The 23102-nt window shown below is 37.4% G+C and overlaps 1 long non-coding RNA gene across 2 annotated transcripts in view; it reads right to left on the bottom strand.

Moving 5' to 3' along the window:
* Positions 1-14500: 14500 nt before the first annotated feature.
* LOC143655100 (uncharacterized) overlaps positions 14501-23102 on the bottom strand; it is a 34452-nt gene continuing 25850 nt past the window's right edge. The window contains exons 2-4 of one of the 2 annotated variants that reach the window (XR_013162044.1): positions 16831-17055; positions 15999-16180; positions 14501-14605 (exon numbers count right to left, since the gene is read on the bottom strand). This is a non-coding gene — a long non-coding RNA (uncharacterized LOC143655100). The remainder of the gene's footprint in view (positions 14606-15998; positions 16181-16830; positions 17056-23102) is intronic. The other variant, XR_013162045.1, reaches the window with a different exon arrangement.

Raw genomic sequence — 23102 nt, 5'->3', positions numbered from 1 at the left:
TAGCATGGTTGTTTTTCATATATGCAGAGAAAAATTATCTCTCGGCTAGCAATTTTTACGTTGTATATACAGTGTTACTTATTGCTTGGATAATGCCCTATTAATTTCAACGGATTCCTTCTGACATAAAAATGGATTTGCACTGAAGGGCAAACACTACCTTCATATGCATCCAGGCTGCATTACAATCGAATCCATCACGTTATACATTTCTAGGTGTCTACCCCTGTAACACTGCTGAAATGGTCTGCCATAAAAAATGGCCATGTGAAAAGCTGGTTTAAATTTCATGCATTTTTACTTGCAAAGTATCTGGTTAGATGCACAGAAGCCTCCAAGATGGGATCCTTTCCAACAACATGAATATGCTAACAGAACTTCCTGGAAGCAACACCTCAGCACTTTATCTAGTGCCTTTTCTTTAGGTTCCAATGACAGATTTGTTTTAGGGTCAGCATGTTGAAAAGCAGTAAGAATTCATTTTTCAAGCTCACCGTGGTAAATATCATGCCAAGAAACATTTGTTGTGTTTTCTTGGCTTCTTTGTTTTCTTTGGTTCCACTGATGTTGGTAAATGCAAAACCCCACATGGTCTTCAAAAGCTCAGTTTAGCACTTAGGGACTTTTTGGTTATACTTTAAAAATAATTGTTTGATATAACTATGTATAGGTCACTTTCATGTGTCATCTTGGCTAGATTATGACATCCTGTTGTTTGGTCAAGCAAGAACCGTCCTGATTATTACTGTAAGGGTATTTTGTAGAGGATTTGCATCTATAATCAGTTGATGGCATCTATGGCTGGCTGCATCTACAATCAACAAAGAAGATTGCTTCAGCAATGTGCAGGGTCTTCTCATCCAATCAGCTGGAGATCTTAAAAGACAGAACTCAGGATTACAAAAAACAGAAAGAATGTCTGCTTCTACTCCAGCCAGTTGGCTTCTCCTGAGGAATTCAACTTTATGTTTACTGGAGCGTCCAGTGATCATCCTGCTTTATGGAATTTGGGCTTGCCAAATCCATTGTCATGTAAGCCAATTCCTACATTATATCTCTTTATTACATTTATAAATATAATATATAATACATATTATATTATGTAGTTTCTGTTTCTCTGGAGAATCTTGAGTAATATGAACTATTACTTAAAATTTTTAGAAAATTTAAGATATGTTTCCTTTCCTCATTAAGCATGACAAAACCATGCCTCTGAATTGGGAGGGAAGCTGACTTGAGGTGTGAAGGCAGCACATGTTCCCCAGGGACAAGCACGGAAATGGGATTTAGCAGAAATCGTTCTGTTTTGGGTACTTCTATAAAGGAAGGGTCAAGAATTTAGAACAACACTAATTCTGTGGGATTTCCTCAAGTTTCCTTATTTTTCCATGAATTAAAAAATGAAAAATGTAGGGAAATATATTATATTAAATAATAGTGTTACCAGACAAAGGTGGTGGATTCTTTTGCCCAATGCACTTGGTGACCAATTTCTAAGACACCAAGATTTCAAAGAGAGAAAGAGTTTATTACTAGGCATGTAGTGGGAAAGCAGATGGCCTATCGGCCCAAAATCTGTCTCCCTGAACTGCAGTAGTTCTGGTAATTTTATTAGAGAAAAGATGGGCAGCATTTAGGATAATCAGCGCAGTGGCCCCAGGTGATATAATTAGAGGTGATTTGATTATTGAGCATGTGCAGATTGATTACATGCTTACAGAACATGTATGAGAAAATGGCAGAATGAGGCATAGGTGACTTGTAGGTTGAAGTCTGCTGCGCATGTCACGTGGGCCCATTTTGCTTAGATCCAGTCCCGATTATCAAGATGACTTTGGAATCGGGGTGGGTTAGTTCTGGGCTGACCCATGACCCTTCATTAATAGACATTAGGGGCTGTCTCTAGTGATTACAAGAGTCTAAAATTGAAAAACTGGTTAACTGGGTACAAATGAAAGTTAGTGACAAAGTTTTACAGTCATAGGGACAGAAGATAAGGGTTATATAATCATTATCAGAGATCAAGGCAGCTGGATTGCAATTTAGAGATTTCAGGTATTTTCCTTTGTCTACTCCAATATACCAGAAATCAAAAAGGAATATCTATATAATGATTCAGTCATCAGAATCCTCCCTTAAATCCTCATTTCTCAGTTACAATTCCATTCTACTAGGGGGAAATTATCATGGGATTTTGTATCTGACTTATAGAAACAGACTAAAAGAAAAGGTGTTGGCATGTTTTGGGATTTTACTTGTGGCATAATAGAAACAAAATAGAACAGAAATTGATGACATCCACACCAGATTTGAGTCAGAACATTTGCTCTGTCTCCAGCTCTGTCCTTCCAATAAAGTCATTTGGCTTCTATGGGTCTTAGTTGCATTATATGTAAATGGAGATAAAACCAATCTACTATTTTGTGTCCTTAGATAAATTAAATAAGATGTCATATGTTACATGCTTCCAAAATTTACAATTGAGAGTTGCTTACTGTAACAGTAACTTTTAAATATAATCTTAAAACTGTAAGCAAGCTGGACATTGTAAAGCAGCTTTGGAGAGTAACATTTAAAACAGCCTATTTGTATAACTTGAAGCTGGAAGTAGGCAGCTCTTTGTCTCACAGAGCAATATGTAAATGTTAAGTCTGCACCCAGACCTGAAAAGCTTTGTTGCCCCAGCCCTCCCAGATATGTACAAATAAGCCTTTCATCCGTCCCCCTTAGGCTTAGAGGCATCTGCCCAGGTGTCACAAGATGCCAATCCTGAAGGGAATCAGAAATAACGAAGGTAAACGACTGAAATTCTCCAGACCTCTGTTATCTGTTAGCTACTATGGGTATAAAAGCCGATTGAACAATCCCTTTGGGAGGTTGATTTGGGAGATCTCCCCGTCTTCCTGCCAGCACGAATAAGCCTCTTTTCCTCCTCAGGGTTCGGTGTGACCTCTGTCAGCTGCTGAGTGAGGAACCCGGATTTGGGGAACGCCCCTTCTGCATTACCACTAATTAAAGTCACATTATTCTTGTCTTCAGTGGCTTCTCTTACCCCATAAAGGTACAGTCTTACCCCTTATGATTCCCTCAGGGTTTTTCCCTCCTTGTAATTCCAGGAATTGACCACAATATTTCATTTACAAAGCTTTGGAAACTACAGACTCTTTAGTTAGTTTTGGCCCATGAATTCTAACTCAGAACCTTTTCCAGTCAAATTCTTACAAGATGGCTTTATTTATCGTAAACTATGAATGGAACATCAATGAGGCACAGTGTACAAGTATATCAGCTCCTTTATGTAAACGCCTATGGGTCTATACATGTATAAGGGGGCATAGAGTGAATTTGGAGATGTTGGAGATGTGGGTAGAGTTCAGTTTTATTTTCTCCCATTTCTTCCCTTCCATCAAAACAAGTTATTAAATATCTACAATATAGAAGTAATACGTACAAATGCAGATCAAACTTTTTTTATGTGTGCGTTTTAAAATATAGGGTCCATAGTAGTATGTTGTCACCTCACTTCAATTAAAGTTGAATGCTAACTATACTGTATGTTCCTTCCATCTACTCTTTTATCCTCCAATATGTTAAAATGTACTTAACAAAACTGTACTGTTTTCAAATTAATCTTTTTTTTTTTCACCTTTTCACGGAAGTTAGCAGGTCAAAGATAAGGTTTGAAATTAGCAGTGCTTTGGGTTACAAAGGATTGGTAGAATTCTCTGTGTAGCTGGGAGTTTGAGAGACTACTATTAATCATGTTATAACTTAAAAAGATATAAACGTGTACCAAGCACAAAGAATTCAGTTCAGGTCTGCTGGCCCAAATACAATGGGCTGAATAGCAAAGTCCTGAGATTTCTTAAATGCATAATGTTCTTACAAATGGTCCATGCTATGCTAATAAAACTATTGTGACTAGGAGCTTTTGCAGTGGAAACTGACAGATGAGGCAGAGTTAAGTACTTTTTCAGACAAGCCACTACAGTAAATCATTAAGGCGCACAAACAATCATCCTTCATCAGTGTGCAATTTGTTTCATAGCAATTGCAAATCGAAAACAATGTAAACAAACAAATCGACAACTAATGAACATCCCCCACTGCTCACTGTAAATAGATCTACAACTTTAGAAGAACACTTTATCCAACACATTGTCAACTCATTGTAAACACATCTACAACTCATAAACAACTCATTACCCAGTATGTTGTCACCTCATTGCAATTAAAGTTGAATGCTAACTGTACTGTATGTTCCTGCTCTGAATCAGATTATACTTTCTAGGAAGAAAATGCCAAGGAGTGCTGGTTCAGGAATGAGAAGGTTTTTATTTTACTTCTTTCCCACATCAGTTTGACTTTTTAAATTATTTGACCAGGCTTACATACAAATTGAACTGATTTTTTTTTACCTTTTCCTCAGGTAGCCCACATTTTCCATTTGCATCGAGAAGGCAATGGTTCCTTAGCAGAAGTTTCTTTCATAGAGGAAAAGTAAATGTGTAAAGTATTCCCCAAGCAGTAGTAAAATTCACAACTTTTACTGTAAGAAAATTGCTCTGTGAGACCTGCATTTGGCATCTCTACCTGGTACATAATCTTTTGGTAAGGGCCAGTGTTTTTTATAATCTATAGGGATGATTATTTTTGAAAAGCATACACCAACCTATGAATGTCACCACAATCTTCCCTTAATGTAAACTTTGCTCAAGGATTTAAGTGGGTTTATTTACTGTTCTGATTTACATAATCCTTATATCACATAGGAACTACTGTCAGATCATAGGTATTGCTTATGCAAATATGTACACAACACATAAGTAGATTTGTCAGTGGAATTCGACCCATTACACGAAGAGTAGATTTATTAGATATGGGTACAATTTTATAGTATACTTTCTTCTAATTCAGACGAAGCTTCATCTTTCGTGGTTTATCTCTATGGAAGATAGAAAGATTTGAATTGGAATTCAACTAAATGAAAATGATTTACAGAGCCAAAATATAATCCTTTGTTTACTTTACATTCATAATTTATAATTTAACATCTTTATAAGCGTCACATTCATATCAATCAATACAAAAGGTAAAGTGCAAGAACGACTGACAAGGGGCCTAGGTTTTTAGTTCAGCTTTGCTTCTAAGGAAATGAAATGTATTTAAGACTGTATTCCAAATGGTCAGTCACAGATTCTTCTAAAAGAGATTGGAAAGATCATCTCTAGAGTCCCCTGCCACTCTAAACTGTATGCAGAATATTTTAATGCATCTACAATTTAAGCTACCACAGGCATGCTATAGTGGATAAGCAGGAAGAAATGGTTTTTATCTTATGAAGTAGTGGGATGCATCGAGGCTTTGCAATAAGGTAACTGAATCTGAATACAGTTCTGCCACCACGTAGCTGTGTGACGTGGTCTCACTGAGCCTTGGTTTCTCTGCCTGTAAAATGAGAATGTAAGATCATTGTGAGGCTTCAAGACGAGAACACTTGTTAGGTATGTAATGCAATGCCTGGTCCTAATCAAGTGCTCAATGACGAGAAGTGGCAATACTGATGAGGACAAGATGAGGAGGAGGAGGAGGATAGGCAGACTAGCTTGCAATCTTCGAAAACTTCAATGGAAAACAATTCTGAGTGAGAATGAATTCTGTCACTCTCTGGCAAATAGGCTGTAGCAGAACAATGACCGATGCAGAGAAGCCACCAAAAGTCTATTGCAACAATCCAAGCTAGAGATGATGGATGCTTGGACCAGAGTGGTAGTGTTGGGATGGTGAGAAGCTGGAGACTGTGGCTTTTGAAGGTCCAGGTCTCAGGACTTGATGATGCATTTGATGGTGGTGGGAAACATGAGATGAAAGCAGAGAACTGGGTGTCCTGCACACCTGGACATGCTCGACTAGTTATGAGCTAGGGGAACTTAGATGAGTCAATTAATCGCTCTCTTAGTTCCCACATAGTTAATACAAAGATTAAACGGGATAGAAGGCATAGAGCCCTCAACAATATTCACTTCTATCACTTTATCCTTATATCACAATACCAACATGTTAGCAATAGCATGCTGTTCTCTGCAATTATGATACAGATCGTTTTGTCCTATGCTTGCTATCAGTCAATAAAATATAGACAAGATGTTAGAAAATAAATTGTGAGGCAGGTAATGAAATCAATAGTCCTTTATCATAAAAAGCTAAAAGGTATCAGATATTTCAAAGCAGATCAACCTGAGAAACCATACTTCTTGACAAAACGCAGTGGGTCACCAGCAGTAATGGTTATAGCCTTATAGACATGAGCCAGCCAAGAGGTTTTCCAATAGAGCTGGCTGTGTACTGGTGGCAGCATTAACTTCCCTGAGACTCGATGTCATTGAACCCAGCTGCAAAAATGGTTGCAAGCTTCCTTTGAAGCCACATGCACACAAAAGGTCCTTCTTTGGGACGTTCTGACATAATCAAGCATAATGTTTTTTGGTTTTTTTTTCCCCAAAGATTTCTATCCAGTTGTCTTTGGGTGATGCTAACCAGTATGAGAATGCTAAAAATTACTTATTCTCAGGTTCTCTGGTGATCAGATCAACCACGAAGGGAAATTGCCCATTGAAATAAGCTTTCAGTGGAGGTAAAATGTTTGTAGCCACAGACTGCATTTGTAACCGTAGTGAATGTTATGTTCATGCAAGTATGTGGTGGGGAGATTGGAAAATGCAATAACTTGATCAATAGCCAGTGTTTATTGAATACTCTTTATGCATCAGACTCTGTTCTAGGCACTTTATTTTTAAAAGTTCATTTGCAAAACACTCCAATGAAATATATACAATCATTACAATTCTCATTTCTGTGACTAAGCTGAGGCAGAGAAGGACTCAACTTTTTGTTCAAGCAGAGCTAAGGAGTGACCAAGCTAGGATTTGAACCTACGCCGTCTGGCCTGCTTTTTGAAGCATTACTAAATACCAACTCCATTATCATGTTCAGAAAAACAAAATCAAAGGATGCATCAACTTATACCACACCATCAAAAACATTTCTCTCTGTTAGGGACAGCATTTCATTAATACTAATATAAAAAGGGAAAGTGAGCTGAAAGGCAAATGAAGGTCTGAGCACTTATTTATTCTCCAGACCTGTGTGTGTGGTAATCTCTACAATTTAAACGACCTAAATCCCTAATGCTGCACTATAAACCGTGTTGTTTTAAAGTTCTCTGAGACAGTCTTTAAATCAGCTGTTCACTCCATTACCAAACAGGTCAGAGCTTCTGGGTGGCCTTCAAAGGAAAATTCAACTAGAATAGACTGAAGAGTTTATAAAGTAAAGGTAAAGGATGACAAGACCTCAGTTGACAAATAATATTATATCTTCCATGTGAAACCCCCTTTCAAATATGCTCATTCTTACCTTTCAATTCTCTTTCCGTCCAATATACCCATATTCCTCTTGAACCTATCAACTTTCCAGACGAAAATATGTGTTTAAAATGTGCTAATAAATTACATGTATATAAAATACATATATGCCCACTATGCTCTAGGTATTATGCATTTACGACATATAGTACAAAGATTTGTGTCCTGTAGCTTTATGTGACCAGGATACATTACAGAATGTTGCAAAGTTTCATATCTGCTTCAAAGTAAAAGGAGTTAGTGATGATTTAGAACCTGAAAGGAAGCAAAGTTTGTGATCCTCTGTAAAAATAACACAAATGATTTTAATAAATATACTGCTTTATTCTTTTTGCTGATTATTTTTTACACACACACACACTCATTTTTTTTGAGTTAAACTTTTGAATGACATTCATTCTTTTGGTGAATCCAGTTGCTTATAAAGTTTGCAGTTTTTCCAGTAATTTAATGTTTATTTAATGCTTGCAATTCTCTTTGGTATTTCATGTCATACTGGTTCCTGGAAGCAATGGGAAAGGACCTTTCAGTAATGCAATGAAAACTTACATTGCCAATAGGAGTTCAACAAAAGCAAGTGTTCAGGTGATACATTGTACTTAAATGTATCCTCCCAGCCCCCATGTCATTAGATAATATTTTCTTCACTTTTCTGTCACTCGTCCTGTTATCTCCTTCTCTGCTTTTCTTGTCCTTTTACTTCCTTTACTTCTCATCAGAATTTTCTCATTTTATCACCTAATTGAGACTTTCCCAGACTCTGCTCTACATTTTGATGTACTTGAGGCCAATTCTAGCTAACTAGCTGTGATTGAAACTTGCATGCAGAGACATTCTATAAGAAGGTCTGCTGAAGAGATAGAGATACTTTTTAAAAACATCTTTCGACAAATATATTCCTGCAGTTCATTAATTAATGAATTATGTAAGTCACAGAAGTGGATGGGTTCATTGAAGGCTGACATGTAGACAATCTTCTACAGCGAGATGAGAGAGTGCATAAAAAAAGGACCTTGAGAACACATAAAATTTCATAGCTGTAGACCTCCTCGTTCCTCTTATCCTGAAACTGAAAAATTCCCCAAATCATAAGGCTAAGAAACATTCGGTGGCTAGCATTGTGTTTTGCTTTTTACCCACAACATTTTTCTGCCCTTTGTAGAAAATTTGGAAAATGAAAAATCATAAAGAAGGAAATAAAAATCACTGCACCAACTTTCCTTTGAAAATATGAAACGTCCCAAGTGTTGGGCATTTCAACTGTGTTTTACTTTTGTAAAATAAACTGTGCCAGAAATTCCTGAACATTCATAATTGTTGGTTGGAATTGGAATTTTTTTTATAAAACACTCAATTTTCTGCAACCCACAGGGATTTCTCAGGAGACAGCTTAGCTACACATTCATAGCCCTTAGAATTTAGCTTCTCTCTTCTTATAGTCCTATTATCTAAAATGTCTGAACGAGCGAGGTTTTAAACAGATATTACAGTACATGCTATAATATAAAATATGCTTGTAAAATATATGTTTTCATTAACTTTTCCAACTCATTTGTTAAAGTTACAGGGAAAAGGATTACTCATGGATCACTTTGTAAATAAATACCTTTATGTACTTAGCATAGAATGTCTCTAATGAGAGTTGTTGTGTGAAAATGCAAGCAGTTATTATCTTCTACTTTTGGTGTGACAAATGTTATAAATGAATGCGAAATATATATAACTCATCTTATTAAAATAAAAATATGTTAACTTGGTCGGTCTTCTTTGAGGCATAGATTTTCAGTCGTCATATATAATTCTATAAATATTAACCATTTTCCAAAAAGTTTTTCAAGGTACCAAGGAAATTGCACTTTAACAAAAACTCCTTAACCAAAAAAAAAGAGTGTGCCTGTGAATGAGATGCCTCATCTGTCAGGTCGGTGACCTACGTGGTCACTGAGTGATGGATTAGGAGTGAAAGGGTTGTGCTGTGTGTGCTGGAGGACTACAGCGAGGAAGTAGGTTCAGAAGGTGAAGGCTTAGTGGAGCCAGAGATCAGGGAAACTAAGGATGGTAACCCAGAGAAACACACCCTGGAGAATTTCAAGGAAAACGGGGTCTAAGCACTCCGCTTGTAGCTAGGCCCCAGGCTGTTGTTGACAGCACTGGCCCAAACAGAGACCAATGCATAAGCCTAAATACTCTTTCTAGAACGGTGCCTCTGCCTTTTGCTGGGACTGACGGTAAGGAAAGGATAGAGGTTCTCTTTCACTGAAATTCCATGGCACAAGAGTCAGAAGGCTGCAAGCGGCCCTTAAAGCAGGTTGGAGCAACCCAGCACTGGTTTGTCAGGAGGGCTGAGCGACAGAATAGACCAGGCGCCTGGACCTGCCTGCACTCTGGCCTCCCACACTTACGTCCTTCACTGGCACACACACAACTTAAAACTGTGCTACAGAATTGGACTCTTAGATCCAGGGGGGATATGTGAGAGAAGCAAAATGGTCACAGAAGGCAAAGTGGAATAGAGTGGGAAAAGCTTAGGCTCAAGTCAGAATGGTGGAACTAAAATGTCACCCCTGGGATGTATTAAATATGTCATTAGTTCATTGATTAGGCTCTTTGAACCTTAGTTTTTGCTTCTATAAAATAGTAATAACTGGTAAAAATATTACTTCCTTGTAGGTTATATTATGCATTAGAGTCAATCTGAACAGAACACCCACGGGATATGCACCATAAGTGGGAGGTGACATTACTATTATTATTATTTAACACTCCAGGCCAGAAATAGATAGAAAAAAGTAAAGAGAAGAAGGCTTGAGATTCTCAAATAATCACGAGAACCCAGTGATGTTTCTCCCTCCACTTCACCATTGTTTGTCCAATCAACCAGTTTCCCTGGAAGGCCTGAGCACTTCTCCTCCATTCTGAGGCTCCTGAGGCTCCCAAAGACCTGGACTGGTTGAGATTTGTTTAGTTGTTTAAGGTCCAGGTTGTTAGGATTATATAGGAGCAATTTTGTAATAATCACAGACGCCACTTACTGAGTGTCTGCTTGATTGCCAGCACCTTGTCAGGTGGGCTGCTCATGCCGGTGCTCCTTTTATATTCACTAAACCCTCTGAGCTAAGTGTTCATATTCATTTTTCTCAGAGAAGTGCACTGAAATTTAGAGTGGTGGTAGGAACTGTGTCTGTTGGTTCAGAAATATTTAGAAATTTATCTCACAGCACAGTAAGAGGTGGAACTGGGAATTGGCATCATATTTAAATGTAAGTATGCACCTTAGGGTGTATTTGAGGCCTGTCTAACTGCAACTAAACCTTTGGTTATATACTTTTAGCTTCTCACTTTCAGAGGTATAGGTTCTCTTGAGATCTTGACTCTTTAGAAAAACCTCCAGTTTCAGGAATTCTTAGGAAAATTCAGGGAAAACTTACTGATTCCTTCAGCACTCAATTCATTCTTTATTCTGTGTCTACACCTCACTAATTTGAGATGCTTTGTGGGACCCCTTGACGGTGGAATGAAGGAGGCCAAAAATGGGTTTGGAGCTTAGTAAAAAAAGTCAGAATTAGGGGTGCAGATCTGGGGCTCATGAACACATAGTGTGCTCAACAAAGGTATATGCAGAATTAATTAATTAATTATGTAAACTGCAGAAGTGGGTGGGTTCATTGAAGAGGAACTTGTAGTCACTCTTATAGAATGAGAAGAGAGAATGCATGAAACAGGACCTTGAGAACGTATACAAGCTGAGCAGGAAGAACAGGCTACAAGACATATCCAGAAGGAGTAGTTAGAAAGGTAGGAGAAAAACCGGGAAAGAGTGGCAACACGGGTCATTGAGGTTAAAGTAAGCACACAATTCACTAGAGACAAATTCTTTCGTGAGTGACTAATTTGTCAAATTCAATGATAGTCTGAAAAAGCAATAATTGAATTTTATCCATTGTACTTTCCAAGTAAGTGAGACAGTTTTACTGGACAAGCGGTTATCAGGAAGCATATTGCAATCGTGCCTAAGGAACAAATAGGTGGTGAGGAGGCTGCAGTGATAGAGATTACTCTTTCAAATACCTAAGCTGTATAGGTAAGGGCAGTGGTAATGCAGGAGATAGAGGATTTTTTTTTTTTAATTAGAAAGAGATGAAAACATTAACATGTTGCAAGAGGTAGAGACTAAAGCTAAATGTTCAGTTTGGATTATGACACAGAGATGTCTTTGAAGGAGTCGGGGAATGGGGTAGGGGTAAGGGTAGGCATGGAATCTGCAGGGAAGTTAGAAGTCTGCCCATGTGTATGAAGGTGGACTTCTTCTTAGATCAAGTTAAGAGAGGCAAAGGGAACAAGATGCCCTTAAATTTGGAGGCATATTCTTCGAGAAGACAGCCTATGGAGAGTGGGCTTGGGGAAAGCAATGGAAATCTGAAATAGTTACATAGGACATAAAAAGGAGAGCATAAAAGACAACTGGCAGGCAGTGTTGAAAACCTCGTGAAGTTCAGATTTCCAAATATTTGTTAATTTTTTCCCCTATTTTGAAATAATCCCTCAAACTTCTAGCACAGTTTTCCTTATACCGTAAAAATCACCTTTCATGGTCCAAGGTGGAATGATCTATATTAAGGATTTTGTTGGAAGGAAGATTTAGGTTCTAAATAACTTTGCAGCTAACTACCATGCAATTTTGGGTGAAACACAGTTCTTTGATAAATTGTAGCAAAATATTTGTTCTGATTAGTTGGCAATTGCAACAGTAATGAAAATCCAAAGTGCTATAAAGAAAATGCTGGTGATTTTTTCAAATTTGCAGCAAATATACAAGGGATATGGAGAGGGATATTTTCATAAATAGTGTATTAAAAATGAGAGAATAATTTTATCTATATGGTTATTGCAAATACTTGCAAACTTTTCAATCACTTATTCATTAGGTCAAAAGTAAGCTAGTATCAGTTTCTTTAAGCTTATAGAACTCTAGGTAACACTTCAAAAATCAACCCCCAAGTTTAGTGAGAAAATTTTTTTTCAGTTTTGGTTAGAAATCCATTAGAAGATTTTTTATTATGGTAGATGTCATAAATAAATTATTAATTTGGGATAAGGAAAAACATAGATGTAATTATTTTATAAATATTATTCATATCGTTTGAATTTCATAACACCTATGCAACTTTTCTGATATCTATTCAGTAGATCATGAAGAGCTCTCACCTGGCCCATTTAAGATTCCCTGGTGCATCTCATTGTTGAGCTTTATATTGTAAATGATAAAAAAAATAAAACCCTCTACATTACTTCATAAAGCCTTACATGTTTAAAAAAAAATTACTTGGAAATATCATTCAGAATTCTTTCTAATTTTACCTAAAAAGAATAGGGAACTTCTTTTCTTGGAAATGTAACTCAGAATCCTCTTCTTAACTCCACTTTGTGGGCAAGGGGAGTTAGGAGACCCCATAGTGAAAGAGCAGGTAGGAATTGTCTCAGCACGGTATTTTCATTTTGAGTGCTAGGCAGCCAGCTTAACACTGCTACCTATCCATCAACCGCCCATTCCCCCATTAACTCACAGAACACTTATTCTGAGTAAAACACAGCTCTAGGTTCTAGATCCACAGACAGTTTCTACCTCCAGGTGTTCACAGGCAAGTGTGGGACAACAACAAGTAAATCACTGCAGCATCTGATGTTTGCAATGATGGGTACATGCATAAAGCATCGGAACAGCGCCAGCAGAGAATGGTGTCCTCTACTGGAGCGTCACAGATGCTTTTCAGAAATGACATCTGAATTGGTCTTTGATGTGTGAATTTTAATTTATCAGAAATAATTGAATAAGAGAACTTCTTATTTTACAGACCTGATATAACGAAGGATGGAGATCATTCAGATAAACTGCCCAAATCGAAATCTCATATTTCCCAAATATCCCTGCCTCACCCTCTTAACAGCCCTATATTTTGTGTTTCTTCTGTTCTCACAAATGGACACTTGGTTCTAGGTTCTCCCCCTCACCCCCGCCTGGGTGGGCACCAGGAATCGAACCCAGGTCTCCAGCAGGGCAGCTGCCTGCTGAGCCACCTCTGCCCTAGGTTCATTTCAATTGTTTTCAAATCGCTTTATGTTTGTCTCCCTAAAAGAGAATTTCCTCCTCTGATTCTGTTCAGGACTGAGGACTATTCTATGCACAGTGTCATAAATGCTATTTGAATGAAACTGCATTTGTAGAAATCTATGTGTTTTCTTTTGTTTTACAGCAATTGAAAGAAAAGGGGGGGGGGCACATGAATGAGATTCAAACATGGTGCCTGTGTAAAAGCCAAAAGTTTGGCATAAATTATTTCTAGATGAAAAAAAACAGAACAAAATTGCTTATCATCAGATTAGGCTCCCGAAGAGTTGGGAGATTTAAAGAAAATAAACAGGAGAATGAAGAGAAAAGTCTACATGTTAAGTTACACAATTTGCTTGGACCAGATTATATGTTCAAAGCTAATGAATGTATTTGGATATTTAAAATACATTCACCCCTTGAAATTTATCTTCTCTTTATTGAGAAAGTTCTGTTTTAGAAGTTCTTCATTTTTTTTCTGGCCCTAACCTTTGCTTTCCACTACTTTTTTCCCCCCACACTGCTGCCTTACAGCATGATTATCCCAGACACTTTCTGAATAAAAATTCTTGAAGAGGCAATCCTGGCTTCATTACAATTCCTTTTTTAATCTGCTAAAATCCATCCAAATTTACTTTCTCTAATTGCATAGGAGATTTAGAGAAACGTCCAAGAATCTCCAGGACTTGTAACCTTTTTTTCCTACACTTGTTTCCAAACTGAGTCTGTGTTGTCAGACAAAATATTGATATAGCTTGCTTAGCTAGATTTAGCAGCATCTAGGACAGTTGATTTATAAAGTCGAGGCAAATCCATGTTAAACCTTAAGGTCTGGAGGTTTAAGGTTTATGTTGATATCTATTTTGATTGGTATTTCCTTTCCTTGCTTATAAAAATAAAATGATGTTTGAATGGGTAATGCAGAAACACAAAGCATAATGTTTAGCATTATGCTTGCCACTTGCCTGTCAGAAGGTGTATTAGTACTTTCAGGCTTCTCAAAATGGAAACATGTCACTTTGGTAAAGAAGGGTAGAGTAGATCTCGGAGAGTACGTGGAAGAATGAGCAGCATCCTTTTACATTGAGAGGGAAGAAAGTAGGATTAGAGGCATGTGAGTTTCAGAGTATACTAAAAATAGGCCATTTACAGCACATCTGGAAACTGAGTTCATGCATGTATTGTGTATATACACACACATACACACTCACAGGCTAAGTTCACATCATACATGGCAGAGATACTGTGTGTGTGTGCATGTGTAACAGAGTAGGTGTATGTTTCTAAATATATACGCATATACTATTATCATCATCCTCAGAGTATTGGCATATCAATCCAGCTGCTGAGAAACAGGCCAGCTTGGCCTTTTGCCTCCAGCAGGATGTCCTGAGGTAGACTTGTGCGTGTGGCAGGCAGCCAGTGCAAGACATCAGTACAGCTGTATTAGGAGGATAACGCCAGCAAGGCCAGCACAGAAATCGGAATAAAGGTTTTTTTTTTGTAGAATTGTGTAGGAGATTTTGGAGATGGCTTTAAAAAAAATTTTTTTTCAACTCCAAAAATCACCATTTCCCCAGCCAAAACGGAAGGAAACAGTTGTCATCCAGAAAAGGGTGAGAAAGAGGACATCAGTGCTCTTGACCGAGGGCATGAACTTCCCTGAAGCTGAGATCCAGGCAGAAGCCCAAAGGGCTGGGGGACGGGGTGGCTACTGCAGCGGGATATGGCAAGAGAGGGTTCAGAGGCATCCAAGGAAGGCCCCAAGAGCTTGAATCCTGGATTCGAGTTTCCTGGCCCTATTTATTGAGCTTTTCCCCAGGAAGTTTACAGGGATTTAAAAATAGTTTCAATGTAGAGTACAGGTTTACACAAGTACCTTGGTATTTTCAGATATGAGCTAATAACACATGTCTTAAATGGATGGAGATTGTTCCATCTTATTGGTGACATTTTAACCTTTGGTTTGATTTTTTTTTTAACCAAGTCTCAAGGATCTGCTTCAATACAGATTGATCATCTTCTTCAGGAAACCCTGGAGTTTATTTTGTCAGAATCTACTTTGGTTACTATATTAACATTGTGCAGATCTCAGAAATGATTTTAAATAATAAGCTCATAACAATACAAGAACATTTTGCTTATTAGCATAACCTTTTACCAACCACATCTACTCCCCATACAAAAATATAAGAATTCAAAATTTGCACTTGGTAGCCATCTGTTTTTCTCTCTGAACATTACGTTTAAGTCCCTTTCTTTGGGTTGTTATTAAGATATTTTAAATCATAATGTTCTTGCACAGCATGTCAGATAGAAATAATGATAATAAAATAAGTGTGTATAGCAATTTACTTAGAAACGGGAGAGAGCAAAAGAAAATCAGTGAATGTTTAATTCTAGGCAGAGGGCCAAACTATCCCAAACTCCCTCCTCCATCTGCCCTGACCATATTTTAAAAAACCCACCTTCAAGAAGTATAAATTTCTTTGTCGATGGCAGCAGAGCTTCTGTGGAATAATGTGCAATATAGAAGTTAAGTGAAGGGCTCTAGAACCAGAGAGACTGAGTTCAGATTTCAGGTCTGCCACGTATTTGCTGGGTGACTTTTGGAAGGTTACTTAACTTTTCTGTGCCTCAGATTCTCCATCTGTAAAATGGAATGATATTAGCCTAAATCACAGAGCTGTTATGGTTATGAGGATTACTTGAGTTAACGTAAGTAGCATTCAGAACAGTGTTTGCTATGTACTTAGGACAATATATCGTAAGACCACTATAACTATTGGATATTATTATTTTTTTAAGAATGCTAGTAATTATAGTCATTTGATTCATTTAGTCTGCCTTTACTCAAGGCTGCAGCTGAATGTAACGTCTTTAAGATTGTTGTAGAGTGACCACTTTTCAGTTGCATCTGTTTCCATGGAAATGTTATTTCCTAGTACATCTGGATAAAATTTAGTTGTTCATCCTTAACTCTTGATTCAACTATTCTTAATAGGAGCAAGGGGATTTTCTGCGGAGTCAGCGTAGTATTGCACTCCGGGTTCCCTTGGTTAGTGTATATTTGGACTATAGCCAGACCCCCATTAAATCTCATATTAATCATGCTCATTGGATTCTTTTTGGAAAAGAACGATAAGGGAGCTGGGGAGATCAGGGTCTTCACAAAACTCAAAGTGTGTTATTTCTAAAGGTTGAGCATTTGAGGATTGCGTTTCTATGTTAGCAATATTTGTATTTTAATGTGAATTTATTGCTTTGGAAAGCATTTGGTTTTTGGTCCGAATTCAGTACCTCTAAAAACGTGCTTGTGTTTAGCTCTCCAGGTGCATTTTATTGCACTTTCTCATGGCAGGAGATGCGTGCTGGATGCTGTTACAAGCACAGTTAGGTGCAAATCTGACTGTGGTTACAGAACCTCGCTTGATGAGCCGAAGGAAAAGATGACTCGAAGCTCACAACTGTCTCTTTCCCTTTACAGTACTTAAGATTTCCATTTTTGTATTTGCTCTCCAGTTCCTGAAATAATTATGAAAAATGATTTTAAGTTGATACCTGAAAATTTTCATGAGAGTTAAACCGTCACAGAATGCATAATTTCTGGCATGTTGTAAATATTGACATTTAAAAAACAAAATCCCCCAATACTATTGGATTTGAAATCTATCATAATCCACTTTAAAAATACATCAAGGAAATCTTCTTTAACAGTTGGAAGTTTTATGGTTTTCCTTTTCTCCTCAAACTGTATGTTTATTCCAATTTCCTCAGTATATTTTATCTTACTACAGATTTTTATGCTTAACACCTTTTATTGATTACCCTGTTACTTCTCTGTAACAAAAATCTGTATATAAATTAAAATCTTATTTTTTACCTTTGACATAAGTCTTTATATGTAAAAGAATTATTTCGGATTTTGCTATCATTACAAAATACCATCACTATTAATAAACAAATGATGAACATAATAAAAATATAAAAATAACTTGCAGACTTGGGTAAATACTAATTAGATATGATAATCTTTGTTGGAAATGCATTTCTTAATGAGATGGATGGGTCTTGTTTCATTTTCAATTGATTCATGTATTTACGGATGGCGATTATTTATAGTCATAATAAAACATAGTTCAGCATCAATTTTATTCCTTTCCTCATTTATATATGTATGCACAGAAAAATCTTGCTCATGCAAATAGGTGGATAAAAATGAAAAGAATTGTATTATAGCAGTGCCATCCAATTCTTGATACTTCTCTGAGTTATATGCCAGAAAATCATATAGTGCTCTATCATTGGCAATTATTTCTAATGCTCTACCAGCTAACAACTTGACTAGGTGTTCCTCTAATTTTATTAATGCAAAGAGTTATAAACAGCCTGCCTTGCAAAAGGCTTTGTTACCCAGTCATTAGAACCATTCATTGCCTCGATTTCTGGGAAGTACACCAAAAAGGCTTTACCAAGACCTATCAAATAACTATTAATTATTCCTGCTACTCTTTCACTTTGACATACTTTGTTCAACCTTGGCATCAAGAAAAGTGGGAAAATAAAAAATATTGCTAATTTCAATATATCTTTGCCAATACATTTTTTTAAATAAAATATTTCATCTTACAACCTGCTTTGAATATATTTTTGTCAAATCCTGGAGTGGAAGATTTAGTTCATTCAATTTTTTGGATAATGTTCACTATTTATCCTGCTCGTCAGAGTCAGTTTTCATTGTCTAAACAACGAATCACATCAAGTTTGTTTTTTTTTATTAGGAAAAAAGTCTGAATTTATTTTTCCAATTCAAAAATATGTTGTCGCATATCCCTGTGACAACATCGCACTTCTGAATTTTAGCTCTGTGCTAAATAGGTAGGTAGGTGGTAAGTAGGTGAGTAGCTAAAGATAGATCAGGTATGGAGCCTTGCCATAAATGTGTCACTTTGCAGAAATACATCTTCCTGACTTTTCATATTGCTCCATGGGGATTTTCCAATAGGAGTCATTCATTCTTTGACAATAGTCAGCAAAGGTAAAGTGCAAAATTCTTGGAAGAAAATTTCATAATCTCTGCCACTCCACTTAAAAAATAGATCTGAATTAGAATACACCACCATGGGCTAAGCTACCCCATTTATAACACCAGTCCTCATTCTAAAGATATATTTAAGAACAAGAAAGCCCTTAAATTTATGGTGCCTTGATTACAGGAACCCTCACAAATAATATTGAACACTGTCCTTTAACTTGGCACACTGGAGCTTTTTATATCATGAGGTCAGATTGCTGAGTGGTATGCTCTTTTTTGGAAAATGGGAAAAGAGTTGTTAAAGAGATGGGAGAAAGGAAGAACCAGAAGGATGCCTTAGCTGCATACCCATCACCATGCAGAAGTTCATGAGGATGTTGAGGACCAGGAAATTGATTCCCTTAAAACTCACACAGACCTTGGAATGGAGTGAGGGACTAACTACTTAGTATGATTTCAAGGTTTGAGGAGGTTCCCTCTCAATCCCAGTGCTCTGGCTTTTTTTATGCCTGAAATTCCACTATCAGAGATCCATTCCTTTCCTTTCCTCATCCATAAAAATGTCATTTCAACCTCTGGGGAAGATATCATTGAATGTTGTAAGCCACTTGCAACTTATGACCTTAATGTAAATAAGATTTTGATCCTTGTCTAAACATAGGAGAATGGAGCAAGCATAAAGATTACTTGAAGGAGGTGGAGGGAGATGATATAAAAAGGGCTCACTGACCCCAAATGGCTCAGTTTTGTCTAGAGTTAGAGGTACTGTAACTTCCTGTTCCAAGGGCTTCTTGACATCAATGTATGAGCTTCTATGACCTGTCAATGCAGATGAACTTAGTTACCTCAATAATAATAGTGGTATTTATTGCATCCTACAAGGTCTCAATTTGAAGTTCTATACATACTTTATTGCTATTTTAGTCCTTGAAATGATCCCACCTGTACCATTATCCCATTTTAGGAAACCTATATAGGTCCCCTCAGTCACAGAACTGGTCAATGTTTGCCTGGTTTCAAAAGCCACAGTCTCTCTACTGTATGGAACCTGTCTTAATTTACAAGATTTCGTTCTGGTACCTAAATACCAAGTATCCTCTCATCCTCCTCTTTAGTTCCCACACGAAGTACTAGAGAACAATATAAAATTGTGACAGTGACTTAGGGAAAGGCAAGGGAAGATTCTCACCACGGATTCTAAAGCCACCAAACTCAGACATAGCTCCTGTTCTCAGCTTCCGTTTTGGGCACAAGGTGGGGCAGACTGTTTTTTCCTATGCAATCTAGCCTTGTCGGTTCTTGTTTCTTCTCTTCCAGACATCATCTTCTCCGTAGAATGCCTCTACTCTCTATTATACAAATAAATTCATCTAGGACAAAATTCTATCCTGAAACTGCATACCTCTGCTCATCCAAACCAAAGCTCTGGCAATTATCAGGATCTACTTGTCTTAAAAACAACTTAGAAACCACTTCTTATGTCTTTAACATGTTCTCTGATGACCTCAGGACTCCCTCAAGGGACTCATCACATGTGTCCCAACAAATGTTGCCTTCCCCTTCACGGAATTCTCAGACCAATTGTTAAAAGAATCAGATATTCTCCATGTCATTTGCATTATAATTCCATGTGAACTAGATTTTAAAAAAGTGTGGACAATAATGGAGATAGTCCATTATCACTGAATGGGAAGATAATTTAACTTCTCTGTTTCCTTTTTTTTGGGGGGGCGGGTGCATGATCCAGGAATTGAATCCAGGTCTCCTGCATGAAAGGCAAGCATGCTACATTGAACCACCCATGCACCCTCATTTTCTTTTTGATTGTAATACCTTTCCTTTCTTATTTCACAAAGCTGTTATAAAATAAATTACTTTTTTTGTCTTTGAAAACTAGTTGTTTTGAAAGTTATAAAGCACCCTACAAATGTGAAATATTTACCATCGTTATTCTAATGAGTTCATTGTTAAATAAGTCAGGATATTAGGCAGATGAGTCATGTGAAAGTAAATTCTCTGATTCTAGATAAAGATCAGTGTTTAGCCATTCACAATGCACATATATTGAAGATCCAGTTTGTGAGAAGCACTGTACTTGGCAAAGGGCAGGGCATCTGTCATTAAGGAGGCCATGGGTCTGAAGGAGAGGCTGGTACATAAGCAGACAATTGCAGTTAAAAAGTTTTAGCATCAAGCAGGAGAAGCCTGACACTAAGTGTCTAAGAGTACATAGAGGAAAGTGGACATATTTCAACTTCTAGATGAAAAAGAGAAACATAGGACATGGAAAAAGCTTAATGAAGCAAAAAAGGAAGTTATTCTCCTTGCTACAAGGAAGTGAAATACACCATGCCTATATAGACAAAGATTTGGGTCACATTACAAACTTTGGGTCACTTTGTAAAGCGATGACAAATGTTATGAGGTCATATGTTAGTTCACAAAACATCTATCAAAACTCATAATTTTGTCAGCAGCTTTTATAAAGCCCAGAGCTCAACCGGGAAATGGTGCCATCCTGTTCCGAGGGTTCCACCCGCCTTCTAAATGGGAAATGCCAAAATGAATGGCACACGTGACTTTACCAGGACCACTTGGCTTCCCTGCACCCTCAGCAGGTTTTGTCCTCGTTCCTCACCTGGAAACCTCTTTTTAAATTTTAACCTAAGGACTATGCAACAACAGTCTTTCTATTCTTCGCGCTCTGTTTCCAGTTCTAAAATAGGTAATCGGTCAATGAACAATTGAGTGTGAGAAATAACCTCAACACAATCCATGTCAAAATCATAAGCTGTTATCATTGGTAAAATCCAAATTAATGGATTTTTTTTCTATAAAACATGCTAACTGTTAGATATGAGAAAATGATCTCAACATAAATAATAATAACAACTATGGCAATATTTAATTAGACCTAACCAAGGCACACATGAATTAAGACATGACACATTCAAAATATTATAGAGTAAAACTGTAGTGCCAGTAGGAAGTTGTAGCTGGGCAGATTAGAAATGAAAACATGTTTTTAAATGCTGAAGTCATGTAGACAAATGTTTTTCAAAGCTGTTTTGTTTTATTCGGTTTTGTTCAGATGGCTGATGGGTAGGAGGGAGGGAAAGGAATTTTGGCAAAAAATGAAAGTATAGATATGCTGGTTTTAATATATATTATGATTTTAGTATGTACTAAAGTTAAGTATTCATTTGCTCAAAAAATGATGCTTGACACCTACTGGAAAGATTCTATTTTCATACAACTAATGAAGTAGATTAGTTGACAAATGTTTTCTCCTTAATTATAAGAATTTGAGGTATTCAATATAAAATGCCTACTATAGTGCTTAGTAAAAAAAAAGGAAATAGTCAATGCTATTTTAAGTAGTCAGAACAGTAGACTTGTGTGAAAAAGGCTGTAGCAGAGAGGATCATACAATCAATTTTGCCTGGGGAAGTCAGATTTGGGTCTTAAAGGATGACTGGGAGTCCATCAAACGGATAAGAGAGGAGCTCCTATGCCTAGCAAACAACCTGTGCAAAGACGTGGAGGTAAGACATGATATGGCATTTAGGAGTATAGGTGTGGGGTTTGTGAGAGAGAGAGAGAGAGAGGAGATGAGACTTGAAAAGGAAGCAGGACCCAAATAGAATGACCCTTTATGCCATGGTAAGGAATTTAGATTCCATTTTATTTAAAAGTTTTTTCTATAAGACAATGGTTTCAACCCCGGATGCCCATGTGACTTCCTTGGGAAGCTCTACTCACCCTCGGCTGCTTCCATTCCCACATCTCATCCCCCTCCCCTGCCACACACACATAGGGTTGCTGGGTTTCCCACAGAAAAATATTGGACATCCACTTAAATTTCGAATTCCAGATAAATAATGATTTTCGTTTTATTATGTGCATATCCACTGTAATATTTGGTACACACTTGTACTAAAAAGAATTAATGGTTTATCTGATTTCAAATTTAACTAGGGACCCTATATCTCATGTGGCAACCTCACAGCAATTGAATCAGAATCTCCTAGTGTAGGCCTGAGCTCCAGCGTTTCTAAAACCCTCCAGTGACTTTCACGTGGAGACAGGGTTAAGGACCACTGGTCTATGTGATCAGAGTGTTTCAAACAGGGGAATAACGTGTTTGGAAAGATCACCGAGAAGATCATTCTGATCACTGTATGCAGGAGAAGCTGGAGGAGGGAGAAGCTGAAGGTAGGGAGAAGCTGGTGGTAAGGAGAAGCTGGAGGTAGGGAGAGCTGTTTAAAGTTATTGCAGGCATCTGCTTAAGAGATGGAGTCGACAGTGGAAATTGAGAAAAAAAAAAAAAGGATATTCTCAACCACTACAGGATGTGTTGACTATGAGCTTGTGGGAAGGAAGAGCTCAGTAGGAGCATGACCAGTTGGCCTCTGCCAAGGTCACCACTCCTTAGTCCCTCACCTTTCCCTCCCTTCTTCTTCAGCTTGATTTGAGTACACTGCTACAATTTATTATATATAGATATATAGATAAATAAATGAATGTCATAAAATCA

This window comes from Tamandua tetradactyla, chromosome 14 (assembly GCF_023851605.1).
Source record: "Tamandua tetradactyla isolate mTamTet1 chromosome 14, mTamTet1.pri, whole genome shotgun sequence".
NCBI lineage: Eukaryota > Metazoa > Chordata > Mammalia > Pilosa > Myrmecophagidae > Tamandua > Tamandua tetradactyla.
The sequence above is the reverse complement of the archived record's forward strand: the minus strand, read 5'-3'. Positions and strand labels throughout refer to the sequence as shown.